Below are 19,186 nucleotides of genomic sequence, written 5' to 3' on the forward strand. Positions count from 1 at the left end.
ACAAAATGTAACGGAATAATTACTTTCCCTGGTAATTAGTTACTTTTATGACAAAGTAACTCAGTTATTAACTCAGTTACTTTTTGGGAAAAGTAACTAGTAACTATAACTAATTACACTGGCAGTCAATGAAAAAGTCCAGGTCAATAATTCAACATATTATGCAATACGGAGTTGGGGAAATGTTTGTTTTGAGATGTTTCTATTGAATAGCGTGCACAGAAGTCATTAATGAGTTCTCCTCAATCCAAACATTTTTCAGTAGTCTTCAGGGAGTGGTCTCTAGGAATCAGCTCAAAGTGCTGTTTTGGAGAAAAACAAAAATTTGTACACGGTTGAAAGGATGGGTTGGATAGCCTTTATTAAGGCCATGAAAAAGCCGACTTTTGTATTCCTTATGTCCAAGATCTCATCTCATCATCTCTAGCCGCTTTATCCTTCTACAGGGTCGCAGGCAAGCTGGAGCCTATCCCAGCTGACTACGGGCGAAAGGCGGGGTACACCCTGGACAAGTCGCCAGGTCATCACAGGGCTGACACATAGACACAGACAACCATTCACACTCACATTCACACCTACGGTCAATTTAGAGTCACCAGTTAACCTAACCTGCATGTCTTTGGACTGTGGGGGAAACCGGAGCACCCGGAGGAAACCCACGTGGACACGGGGAGAACATGCAAACTCCGCACAGAAAGGCCCTCGCCGGCCACGGGGCTCGAACCCAGGACCTTCTTGCTGTGAGGCGACAGCGCTAACCACTACACCACCGTGCCGCCCTGTGTCCAAGATGCCACGGTTAAATCCAGATGACAGATGGCGGGCCCTCGGCATGGTGCAAGCCGGCCTAAGTTTTTCAGAAGTTGGGCGTCGATTGAATGTCCAAACCCTGCCATGGCCTGCGTATTCACCTGATCTCAATCCCATTGAGCATTTATGGGATCACCTTGGTGTTCAGATCCAGAACCGTGTTCCTCGTCCCATGAACAGAGGTCAACTGATCCAGGCTCTTCAAGAGGAGTGGCAGGCCATTCCACAAGACAGGATTCGCCGTTTGATACGCAGTATGCGTCGCAGACTGACGGCTTGTATTGCTGTTGGTGGGGACAATACTCGGTACTGAAGCTGCAACTTTCCAATTACAGGGTATCCATTTTGTTCGGACTGTACATTATCAAAGCTCACAACAATTGTGATTTTTTGTTTATTCATCTCGAGTTAAATGTCAGTATATTGATCTGTAAGCTTCTAGTACATGATTTCATAGCTTATGAATAAAATTATTTTCATAAATGTCACCTGGACATTTTCATTGACTGTCAGTGTACTTTTTGAAAGTAACGTGCCCAACACTGGTCTTACCTGGCTCAGCTGCCCCACTGCCTTTGCTAGTACCTGCTGCATCATCCGAATCTTTTTTAAAATATTTATGCAGTGAGCCCCTGAGTCTCTTGGTTTCTTCCTCTCTTTTTCTCTTTTCTTTTCTGTGCTCCTGACTTGTGCATGTTGGCAAATGGCACGCACGCTGATTGTCGAAGCGCTATGATCGAACGATGTCGTTTTTTTCCCCTTAATCAAAGAGTCAGACCAAACCATTTTTGCATTATGGGTGGTAGGGGGTTCTTGACGCCTTTTTCAAAGACAATAAAGGCAAAAGATCTAGAAATCATTTATTGAATGCAAATATAGCACATTTCTCCCCCAAATCAACACATTTTGAAATGAAATAAAATAATCGCAACTTCATGAGAGCCCAGTTCTGGGCCCCCCCATTCCTGGGCCCGGGACAACATACCCGTTTGTCCCCCCCTGTCGGCGGGCCTGATGGCCAGGTCTCTACAAACCTTTGGCCATGTAGTTAGTGTATGCACACACATGAATTTAGAAGCTGCAGATCCACATACACACTCACTCACTCACACACACAGACCACACTACCTCCACTGCTGACACATGTATCAGTGAATTGTGTGTGTTGGACTGGACCAGAAGTGTTAACCTCAAAATTTGCCAATTCCTGAGTCTACAGTAATTCACACTGCATCAGGCACTCAATCTTCCTGCTGACCTCACTGCCTCGGCACAGAAGGGAAAAAGCTGAGTGTGGAGTGCACACTCGATCGCTGTGCCGACTAAACACCAGAACAGTCAGTCAGTGAAAATGAAACCGGGGATGGAAAATAAACTTCAAATACCAGACCACAGTGTTCAGAAAGAGTTCCAGCAACTTGAATGCTCCTGATGTTGCAGGTACACAAAAGAGCACCCACTTGTCGAGAATCTTCCACCGACAGTTCAGTTCGATGTTGCCAGATGCAGATTTTCCACAGAATTACTACATTTAAGATGAGACTGTGGTCAAATGAATATAAAATTGTATTTGATGTTATCATTTTTTAATCAAGAAAATATGAGGGACCAATTTTCTCTCTTGCGCCATTTTTAAGATTCACTGAAGCACAAAATACACTTCAGAAAACTGAGTGATAACAGTGTTTACATTGGCGAGCAAAACGGTTTAAGGATACGGTTGATGAGGCAGCGCTTGCACTGTACAGCATTCCAGTTGACAGTAAATTCAGTACAAAAATAGCATATTTTCATCTTCTTGCAGTTCTTGAAATAAAGAAAAGCTCAAGTTAAAAGTGGGCCTTCTTTCTCTCCCCCCCCCCTCACTCAATGTCCAAAAAATTATAACTTTATCTCAGACTCATTAAAGGCAGTCTTTTAGCTACATATATTCAGAAAGAACAATCGTTTTGTACGCGATAAAAAATATGGATTGTGATGTCACTGGGAAGCCATGGCCAAACAGTTAGACAAGCAGCTTTGGGACCAAAAAGGTCGCCGGTTCGATTCCCTGGATGAGCAGGAATGGCTGAAGTGACCTTGAGCAAGGCAACGAACCCCAACTACTTCCTGGGCTGCCCACTACTGTGGGTACGTCGGGGTCCGGTTGTACATGGCTCTGGATAAGAGCGTCTGCTAAATGCCTTGAATGTAAGGTCATGATTAGCAGCATCAAGATGAAATGACTTGGTCCAGGCTACTCAGATCACTCCCAGAAACAGAATAAATGAGTAAATAAAGAAAAAAAATATATGATTTCAATCCAGGAAAACTTTATTTTATCAACATGGTTATATATTGTGTCTGCATATTGAGTGATTTATATTTCTGTTCATATTTTAGAGCCTTGAAAGGCTTGGAAATAAATATTACTAGAGCAATTATCAAACAGTCCATAATTAATCGACACCTTTTCAGATTAAAAAAAAAAATTACAAAAGGTGAGTTTCAGTTCCAACAGTTATTATTGGTTAATTAATCAACCAGAAGACCCGCCTTGCCAGGGCTCTACACTAACTTTTTTTTTTCAGGTGCACACGTGCTCCCAAGTTAAAAATTTTAGGAGCACAGGGAAAAAAATGGGGGCACAAGCACAAGTAGGTTTTCATTTTAAAGGTTTATTGCAGGGCAAACCTTAGACACACCAACACATAAAACGCAAAATTCAGTTGAGAAAGAATGAATGAACGAATAAGGGTGATTCTCATGAAGCTGCAGTGAACATGTCCAAAATCAATACTTAATTCACATAAACTCTGATATTTTGTGTAAAGAAAATAGGGAGCACTGTATGGACAAATGGTTTTCATCATCATATAAACTAATTTTTATATCAATTAAACAAAAAAATCTATGGAAATTCTCATTACCGTTATGTGTCCGCATCCCTTTTTTAATGTTTACTTTAAATCATATAAAAATTCCTAACTATATAAAAAATACAGTGTAAAGTTATTTTAAAACATCTATATTTATGCATAATATTAATATTTTTTGTGTTGAACAAAAAAAGGTACTTGATTTTAAACAAAATAACTGCGTCCGCACCAAATGTTTCTCATTACCGTTTCATGATTTCACCCCCATATAAAAAGTACACCGTGCCTTTAAATTGATCAGCTATCCCATGATGCATCACTTCAGATACAAGATTCAAAATGGAGACAAGGTCAGTTGCTCACTCTTCTCTTACTTTGTGATATTTATGTTAATGTTGCTAAATCTGTCCTCAGTTACTCTGTCTATTATCATTACCGTTATGGTTTAATACTCATTACTTTTAAAAATAAAAAATATATATTATTTTATGATTATTATCACAATATAAGGCTTTAACATGTGGCAAAGTTATAGGTTGCTAGCATTTCAGGTTATTTGTGAAATTAGCCAAGAGTATCTCATTACCGTTACTCAATATTCTCATTACCATGCACTGTGAGGTTAAATAAAGGTAAAAAAAAAATATATATAAAGTAATTGTCATGGACTGTGCTGTTCATTTAATGGGATATTTTGTGGAAATATGAAATAAATTGTCAAAAATGTTTAACTCATGATCTAGCTTCATCATTTACTGTAATGGTGATGAGAATTATTCTGGATCATGTAAGCCTCAAATAAGAAAAAAATTATATTAAAATATTTTTCCATTAAAAAAAGATCAACATAGTAAAGTTCACACTCTATTTTAGGCTCTCAACTTGAAAAAATACTGAAATGAGGTGAAAAACTTTTTTTTATGTTAATGTGAAGGTCTTCATGAGAATCACCCACAAATGAAAAATGAACAACTGAATGAATGAACAAGCAGTAGCTAAACAGAGAGCAGAGCTCAGCAGAGCTAACAACAGCAGAGCTAACAAAGGCAATCAATGCTGGGAACTTTGTGAATGCCATTTCTTCCTTTGCAATCACGTATGCTATGTTGAACTTAATTTTTAGTTGCCGCAGCGCTTCCTGATTGGCTATGGCCACTTGTTTGGTGACAGCAGCTTGAAGCGTACCTGCATTATTGGTCTGTGTACGGTTAATATATACTCGCGACAGCGACAATGCCAACCAGACTCGCCGTGCTTCACCACTCCATCGCGCTTCAGGAGCGGGTTCCCGGTCACAAACAATGTGGAGCCTGCCATTGCTGACGGGGCTGCCCTACAAAATTTGCAGAATATCTCCTTCATAGTAGCATCATATTCCAGCCACTCGAAATCTTTTAACCACTGAGGGTTGAATTTATATAATTTTCCCGCACCGTTTCCTGTCGTTCTAGCTTTCTTCACTACACTTTCTTCCTCATCCGTTCTTTTATTCTTGTTTCCACCATCATTGCTTTTAAAAAACGCCGTTATTCTCTGCATAGCGAATATATTTCTCAGCTCGGTCCGAACCAGCTCTCAGTTGAATGATCTGATGAATCCCGAAAAAGCACTTTTCCCACCTAATGCCACACCCACAACATACAACCGTGGGAAAGAGGGGCAATCACAGAAAGATGAGTAGAAAACGGGAAATGTTACGGGGGATATTTATTGTGATAGTAGGCTATTGTAGCGTCAGCACAAAAGCACCAGACTCAACTTTAACTGAAAGTGTTATTCAGTAGCCTAAACTTATTCAAGCTACAGACAGAGAAGAATAAAAATGCTGAAATCTCATGTCCCGGTAAAACGCACTAGCATGGCGGAACGGCAAAAATTTTTTTAACTTTTTCACTCCCCCCCCCCCCCCCCCGGCTACCGTGGGAACCACCGCAGTGCAAGACAGAGGCAATGCACGCAACTACAGACAGGGAGCAAGGCGCAGGCAGAACACACACACTTACAACAATACAGGCCGTTACTCGTTACACTATATTAGGTACGCTATCCAGCACTGGATTTACATACTTTGCAGCAGTGGTTGCATTAGACTTTTTCATTGCCCGTCATTTTGACGGACAGGGTCGTAAAAAATCCGTCATTGTCCATTATTATCGGTCATTTTATTTTAACTTTTAAATGACAATATATATAGGCTATAAATGCTATATATTTAATAACTTGTGTTTTCATGGACTCATTTTCATTTAAAAATTAATTCAACACCTGGAGGAAACCCATGCGGACACGGGAAGAACATGCAAACTCCACACAGAAAGGCCCTCGTCGGCCACGGGGCTCGAACCCGGACCTTCTTGCTGTGAGGCGACAGCGCTAACCACTACACCACCGTGCCGCCCTGCCTAGCCATAACTTCCTAAAATACATAAAGTCAAAGTTGAGTGTAATGACTATGAAATTGAGGGAGATGTTATGAATGTTGGATTTGGTTAAAGGTCATTCCATTTCCATTTGGCTTTAGTCATTGGAGAAGGGACACTATGTGCTATATAGGTAGGTAGTAGGTGCCCTATGTGCATCCCAAATGACATAAGCCAAATGAACATGACATAATAGTGAATTGAGAGAGAGAGAGAGAGAGAGAGAGGAAAGGTACACTACATCCCCTAAGGGTTGGACAATAGGGAAGAAATATAGGAGGAATTACATAAATATAAAAGAGGTTAATGAAACATCACGTCATATTGGTATTTATCGTGATCAACAATTATGTTCTAGCCTCCGTTGAGGGCCATTTGGAGGTTTTTGTCACCACCGTCAGACAGAAAACCTGACGGTGGTGACAAAAACCTACTCTTTCACATGATATGCAGGCGTTGTTCACATTAGCCATCTTGTTTTCCCTCTGTTGCGAGCTACTTCAGACCTCTTCTTAAAAAGTATACATTTATGTCGTCATCTAATCTAATATTTTTTTATACAAAAGTGACGGTGTTGACATGCTATGGTTGTGAGTGTAGCAGTGTCCAAAAACATGAACAAGTTTAAGAGAAAATACCAAACTTACAGGAGCTTGCTTAATCTGGAAGCATGCAGTAGAGCTGAAGGTTTGAAAAGAGGGTCCTCAGGAATATAGTTGACCTTGTAGCTGCCTGATTTTATTGCTTTTTGTAAATATCTGACGGTGGTGATGAATATGTGGGACACATTTTGAGCAACCACAAAATAATAGTAAACATCGTTCAAAACTCACTGTTTGCAGTTTTAAATACATATAACGATGTATTCTTTCATGTAGTAAAGGTATTATTCAATTAAATTATTACTTTTTGTTTTTTTAAATCAAGTTGAAATGATTAGCTCCTATTCGAGGACAACTGATTTTGTAGGCAGTGGCCAGAATATAATCATTAAATTAATAAAAAATAAAAACAATCCTATAAAAGAACCTTACATATGTGCAAAGGACCCCCGATTATAACTTTAATTTTTTTTTATTTATGAAAACATTATTAATTTCCAACAGACTTAGAACTTTTCTTAGTGGGACACGTTTTTGCCAAAGTTTCAAGAATCAGTGATGTATATAAAAAATATTTTGTACTAAATATAAGTCTATGTAAAACAAATTTTAAATAAAAACTATGTTTTGTTAAGGGCGGCACGGTGGTGTAGTGGTTAGCGCTGTCGCCTCACAGCAAGAAGGTCCTGGGTTCAAGCCCCGGGGCCGGCGAGGGCCTTTCTGTGCGGAGTTTGCATGTTCTCCCCGTGTCCGCGTGGGTTTCCTCCGGGTGCTCCGGTTTCCCCCACAGTCCAAAGACATGCAGGTTAGGTTAACTGGTGACTCTAAATTGACCGTAGGTGTGAATGTGAGTGTGAATGGTTGTCTGTGTCTATGTGTCAGCCCTGTGATGACCTGGCGACTTGTCCAGGGTGTACCCCGCCTTTCGCCCGTAGTCAGCTGGGATAGGCTCCAGCTTGCCTGCGACCCTGTAGAAGGATAAAGCGGCTAGAGATAATGAGATGAGATGTTTTGTTAACTTAATACCACATACTGATGATATATATATATTTTTTTTATAAATAATCATCTGAATGTCGATAATTGTGGAACGGTGTCACGTGATCTGATTCGCTAAGTAATTGGGAATCAATTCTCTTTTTTTTTTTTTCCAGTGGACGTTAATTATTCATGCACAATTTGCGTATTGAAAGTCTTTTCTGCTTTTGCAACGGCTAAAAGATTATTAAGGTGTCGATAATTGTAGCCGCTGCTCTATTTAAAAAACTAGCAGAAATATTTTCATTGTGAAATCTTTCATGCTGACCTTGAATCATATTGAATTTGCAGCATAATGAATGGCTAAATGTGTTGTCATGAGTGATAAGAATTTAAAAAAAATAATAAGATGGACAAATAAGCTGACAATTTCTGGCTTTATACCATTACTGTTTATGCACTACACAGAAAACAGTCCATTTAAGATTCCAGTTGGGGCGGCACGGTGATGTAGTGGTTAGCGCTGTCGCCTCACAGCAAGAAGGTCCGGGTTCGAGCCCCGTGGCTGGCGAGGGCCTTTCTGTGCGGAGTTTGCATGTTCTCCCCGTGTCCGCGTGGGTTTCCTCCGGGTGCTCCGGTTTCCCCCACAGTCCAAAGACATGCAGGTTAGGTTAACTGGTGACTCTAAATTGACCGTAGGTGTGAATGTGAGTGCGAATGGTTGTCTGTGTCTATGTGTCAGCCCTGTGATGACCTGGCGACTTGTCCAGGGTGTACCCCGCCTTTCGCCCGTAGTCAGCTGGGATAGGCTCCAGCTTGCCTGCGACCCTGTAGAACAGGATAAAGCGGCTACAGATAATGAGATGAGATGAGATTCCAGTCCCAGCTGCTTTTTTTCTCTCCAAGAAATGTTTGCAGTGTCTCAACTCAAACAGGAGATGGAGACAAGACATCTTGACATATTTTTGACTTTGCAACTTCAGCTTACTGCTCCTTTACACTTTGTAGAATTCAAGTGATCTGAATGATTGATTAATTTTAAAGTAAGTTGTAGTACAAAATGTATAAAAACGAGAAATAATTTACTGGGAACACTTTCAACGAAACCCATTTTCATAAAATCACCATAACTTAGCTTGTATACCATCACATTCGTGAAATGATTCAATGATCGAATCGTATGGTTGCAGCACAATGCCTGAAAAATTACTGATTCAAGTCATGAATCCCACAGAATGGGAATGGTGCGAAAAACAAAAAAAAGCATTTGATTGTTCTGCAGACAGAAATACCTGGCTGAGAGAGGTTAGAGGAGCAAACAGAAAGGCTACAAGTAGTCAAATAACCACTCTTTACCGCCATAGTGAGCAGAAAAGCATCTTCAGGGGGGTGGGCAACAACAGCAGAAGACCACCTCAGTCTGGACTCCGATTCAGCCAAGAACCAAGCCAAGGAGGCTCCCCAGGGTGCAGACTCACCAAAATTGTACAGCTCAAGATTGGTAAAAGACCAGAAGGTGATATCCGTCCGATCTAATAAATCTAAATATTGCAGTCACTTTATAATTATTCACAGATCATTAGTAGTTATAATAATAAATTAGTTTCTCTTCCACCAAGGCTTGTATGACATAACAATATAAACAGCAGATTAGAGGATTTAGATGTCGTAACCAACAGTTATGCACAAAAATGTCAGAAAACTGCAGAAATGAATAGCTGCACAATTTTCAAATCAACTCCCGTTCCTCACCCAGTACAGTATCACATTATCGATTATGACTGGAGGCGATGATGGGATTGTTTTTTACCCTTTCCCTGTGTTCCCACTGATGAAAGATGGCTAGATTACACTGCTAGGTTTGTCATGGTATTATAAAAAAAAATAATTACACGTCCACAAAGTTGTGTGTTCAAACCTTCACCACATTAGCGATACAATGGTGAGTAGAGTCCTCAGAGGTCTTATCACGGTCGTTCAATGTTTGTCAGGTACAACCCCGATTCCAAAAAAGTTGGGACAAAGTACAAATTGTAAATAAAAACGGAATGCAATGATGTGGAAGTTTCACAATTCCATATTTTACTCAGAATAGAATATAGATGATATATCAAGTGTTTAAACTGAGAAAATGTATCATTTAAAGAGAAAAATTAGGTGATTTTAAATTTCATGACAACACCACATCTCAAAAAAGTTGGGACAAGGCCATGTTTACCACTGTGAGACATCCCCTTTTCTCTTTACAACAGTCTGTAAACGTCTGGGGACTGAGGAGACAAGTTGCTCAAGTTTAGGGATAGGAATGTTAACCCATTCTTGTCTAATGTAGGATTCTCGTTGCTCAACTGTCCCATTCTCATCTCATTATCTCTAGCTGCTTTATCCTGTTCTACAGGGTCGCAGGCAAGCTGGAGCCTATCCCAGCTGACTACGGGTGAAAGGCGGGGTACACCCTGGACAAGTCGCCAGGTCATCACAGGGCTGACACATAGACCCAGACAACCATTCACACTCACATTCACACCTACGCTCAATTTAGAGCCACCAAGTAACCTAACCTGCATGTCTTTGGACTGTGGGGGAAACCGGAGCACCCAGAGGAAACCCACATGGACACGGGGAGAACATGCAAACTCCACACAGAAAGGCCCTCGCCAGCCATGGGGCTCGAACCCAGACCTTCTTGCTGTGAGGCGACAATGCTAACCACTACACCACCGTGCCACCCTTGCTCAACTGTCTTAGGTCTTTTTTGTCGTATCTTCCGTTTTATGATGCGCCAAATGTTTTCTATGGGTGAAAGATCTGGACTGCAGGCTGGCCAGTTCAGTACCCGAACCCTTCTTCTACGCAGCCATGATGCTGTAATTGATGCAGTATGTGGTTTGGCATTGTCATGTTGGAAAATGCAAGGTCTTCCCTGAAAGAGACGTCGTCTGGATGGGAGCATATGTTGCTCTAGAACCTGGATATACCTTTCAGCATTGATGGTGTCTTTCCAGATGTGTAAGCTGCCCATGCCACACGCACTAATGCAACCCCATACCATCAGAGATGCAGGCTTCTGAACTGAGCGCTGATAACAACTTGGGTCGTCCTTCTCCTCTTTAGTCCGAATGACACAGAGTCCCTGATTTCCATAAAGAACTTCAAATTTTGATTCGTCTGACCACAGAACAGTTTTCCACTTTGCCACAGTCCATTTTAAATGAGCCTTGGCCCAGAGAAGACATCTGCGCTTCTGGATCGTGTTTAGATACGGCTTCTTCTTTGAACTATCGAGTTTTAGCTGGCAACGGCGGATGGCACGGTGAATTGTGTTTACAGATAATGTTCTCTGGAAATATTCCTGAGCCCATTTTGTGATGTCCAATACAGAAGCATGCCTGTATGTGATGCAGTGCCGTCTAAGGGCCCGAAGATCACGGGCACCCGGTATGGTTTTCCGGCCTTGACCCTTACACACAGAGATTCTTCCAGATTCTCTGAATCTTTTGATGATATTATGCACTGTAGATGATGATATGTTCAAACTCTTTGCAATTTTACACTGTCGAACTCCTTTCTGATATTGCTCTACTATTTGTCGGTGCAGAATTAGGGGGATTGGTGATCCTCTTCCCATCTTTACTTCTGAGAGCCGCTGCCACTCCAAGATGCTCTTTTTATACCCAGTCATGTTAATGACCTATTGCCAATTGACCTAATGAGTTGCAGTTTGGTCCTCCAGCTGTTCCTTTTTTGTACCTTTAACTTTTCCAGCCTCTTATTGCCCCTGTCCCAACTTTTTTGAGATGTGTTGCTGTCATGAAATTTCAAATGAGCCAATATTTGGCATGAAATTTCAAAATGTCTCACTTTTGACATTTGATATGTTGTCCATGTTCTATTGTGAATACAATATCAGTTTTTGAGATTTGTAAATTATTGCATTCCGTTTTATTTACAATTTGTACTTTGTCCCAACTTTTTTGGAATCGGGGTTGTAAAATAGAAATTTAGTCTTGTGCATTCTTTGCATCACAAAGGGGTTGCCAGAGCTGCAATACTCTTTGGATTGAAAATCAATACCACAAAAACAGAACTCCTGTACCATCCCTCACCTGAGCCACAGGTCAGGTCAAACAATGTTGTTTTGGTCAATGGGACGCCTCTTTGGAGTTCGAGAGTTTCATCTATTTAAGCAGTGCAGTTACCAACACAAATTCATCAGACTTGGAGGTAGACCGCCGGATTCAAGCTGCCACCAAAGCCTTCGGTGCATTACAAATGCAACTATGGTCTTGCCATGACATCGAGAGAACCACCAAGTTGAAAGTATACAACTCCACAGTCTTACCATCTCTGCTTTATGCCACCGAATGCATGACACTCTACTGTAAACACTTCAAGAAACTGACTAGGCTACAATTCCGACATCTGCGCCAAGTCCTCAAAATAAAATGTAGAAATCCTCAGCCGAGCCAGTACAGTAAGCGTGGAAGCCCTCATCACAGCCTCCCAACTTCGTTGGGCTGGACGCATCCGGCGCATGCCTGACACGCGACTACCCAAAGCCGTTTCCTATGGAGAACTGAGCTGAGGAAAGAGGAGGCAAGGAGGACAGAAACTGAGGTACAAAGACGTTTTTGAAGAGGAACGTGAAGAATGACGGAATTATCTATCAGACACGGGAAAGGGATGTCTCAGATAGTGTCCGCAATTGAAGACAAGCGTCAGAGGGAGTATACGAGGGGTCATGAAACCAGATATTCTATAGCATCTCAACCAGGCCATTCGTGCCCCTGCCATTGACGACTCTGTCACTTTGGTGCGGGCCTCGTGGCCCATCTCCATTTCTGTGCATCCTAATGAAGCAGTCATCTTCGCTAGCGAGGGACAGCCGACGACGATCGCAACGAAAGAAAGGTTTCCCATGTGGCCTTGGCTATTCATAGTTATTCTGAGTGTAAACCTTTATATATGGTGTGTGTTGTATACATTGACTCGATAATTACCAAGAGTAATAATACTATATTAATTTCTGTTCCTTGAATGAGATGTTTGGATTTTTTTTTTAAAATTTAAATCTAGTATTCAAATACACAATAGAGCTATAATAAAGTAAAATATTATCGAGTCAGTGTTTCAACACCACATCTTCCTGTTCTGTGGAAATATCACCTGGTCTGATGCAGCAGTTTGCGTTCTGCATGTCATGCTTACAGTATACAGTATCTGAACAGGAGGGATGTTTTCAGGAGATCGACTTCAAGGTTGGTGATGAACTGACTGTCAGTGGCACTACCAAATTTGACAGTGACTCTTAAGTACATTAAACAAGGCAGGAAGTACCAAAATTAGGCTGTGTTCAAGTGATAAGAAACATGTAACAGAAATCGTCAAATTCTAGCCATCCGTCCATCCACCCATCACTCTTGATATTGAAATATTGAATTTTTACTTTGAATATTTACTTTCGAATGTCAGGTCAAGGCCCTGGCAGACCTTGCTACTGGTAACATCGTAACCCAGTAAAACCTGCAGCATGGGCGGGTGGTCGGCGTCTAAACCGGCTCCCCCACCAGTGTATACTGGTGAGGAGGGTGGCATGCCACCCAGCAGGACTAAAAACAAGACCTGTCAAAGGGCGGAAGAACTCCTTGGGAGGAAACGGCCATCATGCAACGTGGCCCATGGTATCACCTAAGACCAGGGTTAAACAAACCTATCTCACGGTCAGCCACTGCAGCAGACATTGATGCCAGTTTATCTTGGCCTGTCCTTGCCACTGGGCTACACCATTGTTCTGTCAAGATGGCGCTGCTAATAACTTGCAAAAGCTAGCAGTACTTTAAAACCCTTGCAAGCAGTTTCATGACTATGGCTGAAAGGAACTTGTATCATACCGGCTTGAACGTCACCCGGGTTAACAAGGTTCGCACTGGTCACCTCCCTCTCTGGGGTCCAGTGGAAAGTTTGCTAGAACATTTACTTTCACAGTTCAAAAACTTCTTTTTTTTATTGCCACTTTTAAATGGGGGGGGGGAATCCCAGATTTTCGGTATGGTCTATTGTTCACTTTTGGACCCCATCTTGGTCAGGGATCCAACACCTAATCCACAACCACACCCTGAATGGGAATCCAGTCAATCGTAGGACACCATCCACATTCATTCACACACTCATTCACGTATAGCTAATGAAGGGGAAACCAGAGAATCTGCAAGAAACCCATGCAGCTGGAGAAAACATGTAAATCAAGAACATGGAATCAGTTGTCTTGAGACCACGTCTCTGTTTGATGAGGTCATCTTGCTGCTCTTCCGAATGTTCAACATGACAGTAATTGATAGAAAAATACATCATGTCTTGTATGAGAAAACTGCGAGTTGGCCTAGTGGTTAGCGTGTCCGCCTCTTGACTGGGAGGTCGAGAGTTCTACTTGCAGTCGGGTCATACCAAAGACCATCATAAAAATGGTACCGACTATCATCTGGCAAGGCACGCTGCAATAAAGATGCGAGTGGGGAATTCAAACTCCCGCCATTACCAGAGGACCCACCCCCCCCACCGTAACCCGCACCCATATGCCTTAAAGAGTTGGTTAGTACTGGGACAGGGGACTGCTTGGAAAGACCAGACTCTGGTGTGAGAGGAACTTTGACTTGTGTGAGAAAACCCTTCCTGTCACTATACTGGAGCTGACTTAAAATCTGTTGCTTGACCTTGGTGGTTGTTTCTCGGTCTGTCTGCCTCTCCAGTAGGTGATGATTTCCTTCACCAAAGAACAAATTTTCTATCTCCAATCCCAGGGGCAAAAACATAACCTTCACCAACCGCTTCGGCGATGACCACTTCACATACTTTCAGCTGAAATGTGATGCCAATCTTGATGAGGTCAGCAACAGAAAATTGTGATCTGCAGGTGATTTCTCTCATGGAAGAACATCTGACCAATCCAATGGGCCAGTCCAGCTTAAATATATCTGTAACCCAACCTTTGTCACAGTGACTGAGTTGAGGATCACTGAGAAACCATGTATGATGCAAAATCCTGTTAAATTAAACTTTACTACAGCAAGTAAGGAGTCTAAAAGGAAACTTCTGAACATTAGTGAATAAAACCAGTACCAAAAAATGGTCTGACTTCTTCTCAGAAGATCATAGCCAAGAAAATTTGAGAATGATATGAAAATGCTTTACGTTAAAGGTCCCTCAACTGACATGATTTAACATCCTCTATTAGTTAACAAAACAAGCCATGAATTTCCATATTTATTTCTGAATAACAATTGATATATTGCTTTTTTAAATAATAAACCAAATAAGCCAAAGAGTGCATGAAGCAATGTTCATACTGTCCATCAATAAAAGTTAATAATGACCAACATGAACAATACCGTGTCTTGCAAAAGTATTCATCCCCCTTGGTGTTTGTCCCGTTTTGTCGCATTACAAGCTGGATTTAAAATTGATTTTTTGGGGGGTTAGCACCATTTGATTTACACAACATGCCTAACACTTTAAAAAGGTCCAAACTGTTGTGACACAAACAATAATTAAGATGAAAAAAACAGAAATCTTGTGTGTGCATAGGTATTCACCCCCCAAAGTCAATACTTCGTAGAGCCACCTTTTGCTGCAATTACAGCTGCAAGTCTCTTGGGGTGTGTCTCTATTAGCTTAGCACATCTAGCCACTGGGATTTTTGCCCATTCCTCAAGGCAAAACTGCTCCAACTCCTTCAAGTTAGATGGGTTGCGTTGGTGTACAGCAATCTTCAAGTTATGCCACAGATTCACAATCGGATTGAGGTCTGGGCTTTGACTAGGCCATTCCAAGACATTTAAATGTTTCCCTTTAAACCACTCCAGTGTAGCTTTAGCAGTATGTTTAGGGTCATTGTCCTGCTGGAACATGAACCTTCGTCCCAGTCTCAAACCTCTGGCTGACTCAAACAGGTTTTCCTCCAGAATTACCCTGTATTTAGTGCCATCCATCTTGACCTCAGGTCCTGACCAGCTTTCTTGTCCCTGCAAATGAAAAATATCCCCACAGCATGATGATGCCACCACCATGCTTCACTGTAGGAATGGTGTTGGGTTTGCACTACACATGGCATTTCCCATGACGACCAAAAGGATCAATTTTTAGTCTAATTTGACCAGAGAATCTTCTTCCATGTGTTTGGGGAGTCTGCCACATGCTGTTGGGCAAACTCCAAACGTGTTTTCTTAAGCAATGGCTTTTTTCTGGCCACTCTTCCATAAAGCCCCGCTCTGTGGAGTGTACGGATTAAAGTGGTCCTATGGACAGATACTCCCGTCTCCACTGTGGATCTTTGCAGCTCCTTCAGTGTTATCTTTGGTGTTTTTGTTGCATCTCTGATTAATGCCCTCATTGCCCGGTCTGTGAGTTTTGGTGGGCGCTCTTCTCGTCAGGTTTGTAGTGGTGACCTAGTCTTTCCATTTTGCTAGAATGGATTGAATGATGCTCCGTGGGATATTCAAAGTTTGGGATATTTTTTTATAACCCAACCCTGATCTATACTTCTCCACAACTTTGTCTCTGACCTGTTTGGAGTGCTCTTTGGTTCTCATGTTGCTTGCTTAATAGTATTGCAGAGTCAGGGTCCTTCCAGAACAAGCTGATTTATACAGACGTCATGTGACCAATCCTGTGACACTTTGATGAACACAGGTGGATCTTAATCAACTCATTATGTGACTGATGAAGTGAATTGTTTGGACCAGCTCTTATTTAGGGGCTACAAAAGAGGGTGAATACCTATGCACAATCCAGATTTCTGTTTTTTTCCCCCCCCGTTTTAATTGTTTTGTGTCACAGTAAAACAACAATTTGCACCTTTTAAAAGTGGTTGGCATGTTGTGTAAATCAGGTGGATAAGGCGCCATACCATAAATCTGGGGACCCGGGTGCGATTCCGGCCCGAGGTCATTTCCCGATCCCTCCCCGTCTCTCTCTCTCCCGCTCATTTCCTGTCTCTACACTGTCCTATCCAATAAAGGTGAACAAAGCCCAAAAAAAATCTAAAAAAAAAAAAAATCCATTTTCATTCCAGCTTGTAACACGACAAAACAGGACAAACACCAATGAGGACGGATACTTTTGCAAGACACTGTATAACATAGCAAGTTTCACTTGATTTTTCAAGGGTACTTAACAAGGTACAGCCTTTGTCAGCTTCGGAACCAGTAAGAGCAGCTCATCAGTTATCAACATGAAGTTCACACCAGATCAGTAATTCAGCTCCAGCTGTTTCCACATGCCATATTTTGGCAGTTTTGTATCGACTGAAAATAATCCAGTTCAATGAATTACATCAGTGATGGTACCACAATGATTTCACTAAGCTGAAGGTCACAGGATTCATCAAACATTTTTCAGGTCATCTGTATTGTCAGCATTATGATCTGCTGTCACAACTGAGTAGGAACAATTTGCATTGCTGCTCGAAACGGCCTGTAGCCCAGCGTGAGGAATTTATCAGCCTGGAGAAACATTCCAGGGTGGAAGGGAACAGTCCAGACATGTTCAGCTAGGAGTTATCCATGGCTACACACAACACACATTCGTTTCAGTGTGCATTAATGGTTCGATCTGTACACACATGCCTGCATTTCAACGCATGTTCATCCTCATATCATATCAAATCAATATCACTACTGAAAGAACCACTGGTGAGTTCATCTTGGTGATGAGGGCTGGAGATGTTTATTTTATTTTTAGAGGTTTTTCAAGTATTGCTAAAAGAACGTCACAGCAAACATACCTTTTAGAAGTCAGACGGGGTAAAATTTTTTTTTCCCCCAGGATATATCAAACATAAAGACATAATCTATCTTAAAATATACACAAAGCACTAACGACATTCCATGTCACAAATTACGTTGAATCCATGGCATCCTACAACCCCGATTCCAAAAAAGTTGGGACAAAGAACAAATTGTAAATAAAAACGGAATGCAATAATTTACAAATCTCAAAAACTGATATTGTATTCACAATAGAACATAGACAACATATCAAATGTCGAAAGTGAGACATTTTGAAATTTCATGCCAAATATTGGCTCATCTGAAATTTCATGACAGCAACACATCTCAAAAAAGTTGGGACGGGGCAATAAGAGGCTGGAAAAGTTAAAGGTACAAAAAAGGAACAGCTGGAGGACCAAATTGCAACTCATTAGGTCAATTGGCAATAGGTCATTAACATGACTGGGTATAAAAAGAGCATCTTGGAGTGGCAGCGACTCTCAGAAGTAAAGATGGGAAGAGGATCACCAATCCCCCTAATTCTGCGCCGACAAATAGTGGAGCAATATCAGAAAGGAGTTCGACAGTGTAAAATTGCAAAGAGTTTGAACATATCATCATCTACAGTGCATAATATCATCAAAAGATTCAGAGAATCTGGAAGAATCTCTGTGCGCAAAGGTCAAGGCCGGAAAACCATACCGGGTGCCCGTGATCTTCGGGCCCTTAGACGGCACTGCATCACATACAGGCATGCTTCTGTATTGGAAATCACAAAATGGGCTCAGGAATATTTCCAGAGAACATTATCTGTGAACACAATTCACCGTGCCATCCGCCGTTGCCAGCTAAAACTCTATAGTTCAAAGAAGAAGCCGTATCTAAACACGATCCAGAAGCGCAGATGTCTTCTCTGGGCCAAGGCTCATTTAAAATGGACTGTGGCAAAGTGGAAAACTGTTCTGTGGTCAGATGAATCAAAATTTGAAGTTCTTTATGGAAATCAGGGACGCCGTGTCATTCGGACTAAAGAGGAGGAGGACGACCCAAGTTGTTATCAGTGCTCAGTTCAGAAGCCTGCATCTCTGATGGTATGGGGTTGCATTAGTGCGGGTGGCATGGGCAGCTTACACATCTGGAAAGACACCATCAATGCTGAAAGGTATATCCAGGTTCTAGAGCAACATATGCGCCCATCCAGACGACGTCTCTTTCAGGGAAGACCTTGCATTTTCCAACATGACAATGCCAAACCACATACTGCATCAATTACAGCATCATGGCTGCGTAAAAGAAGGGTCCGGGTACTGAACTGGCCAGCCTGCAGTCCAGATCTTTCACCCATAGAAAACATTTGGCGCATCATAAAACGGAAGATACGACAAAAAAGACCTAAGACAGTTGAGCAACTAGAATCCTACATTAGACAAGAACGGGTTAACATTCCTATCCCTAAACTTGAGCAACATGTCTTCTCAGTCCCCAGACGTTTACAGACTGTTGTAAAGAGAAAAGGGGATGTCTCACAGTGGTAAACATGGCCTTGTCCCAACTTTTTTGAGATGTGGTGTTGTCATGAAATTTAAAATCGCCTAATTTTTTCTCTTTAAATTATACATTTTCTCAGTTTAAACATTTGATATGTCATCGATGTTCTATTCTGAATAAAATATGGAATTTTGAAACTTCCACATCATTGCATTCCGTTTTTATTTACAATTTGTACTTTGTCCCAACTTTTTTGGAATCGGGGT

At 41.6% G+C, this 19,186-nt stretch overlaps 1 protein-coding gene across 1 annotated transcript in view; it reads right to left on the reverse strand.

Annotated features, from left to right (window-relative positions):
• The window catches only part of kynu (kynureninase), an 81,542-nt gene extending 74,737 nt beyond the window's left edge, over positions 1-6,805 (reverse strand). The window contains exon 1 of the mRNA XM_060918812.1: positions 6,736-6,805. The gene's annotated coding sequence lies outside the window, so the exon portion shown is untranslated. The remainder of the gene's footprint in view (positions 1-6,735) is intronic.
• Between the last annotated feature and the right edge of the window lie 12,381 nt (positions 6,806-19,186).

The sequence above is a fragment of the Neoarius graeffei genome, chromosome 4 (assembly GCF_027579695.1).
Source record: "Neoarius graeffei isolate fNeoGra1 chromosome 4, fNeoGra1.pri, whole genome shotgun sequence".
Taxonomy (NCBI): Eukaryota; Metazoa; Chordata; class Actinopteri; order Siluriformes; family Ariidae; genus Neoarius; species Neoarius graeffei.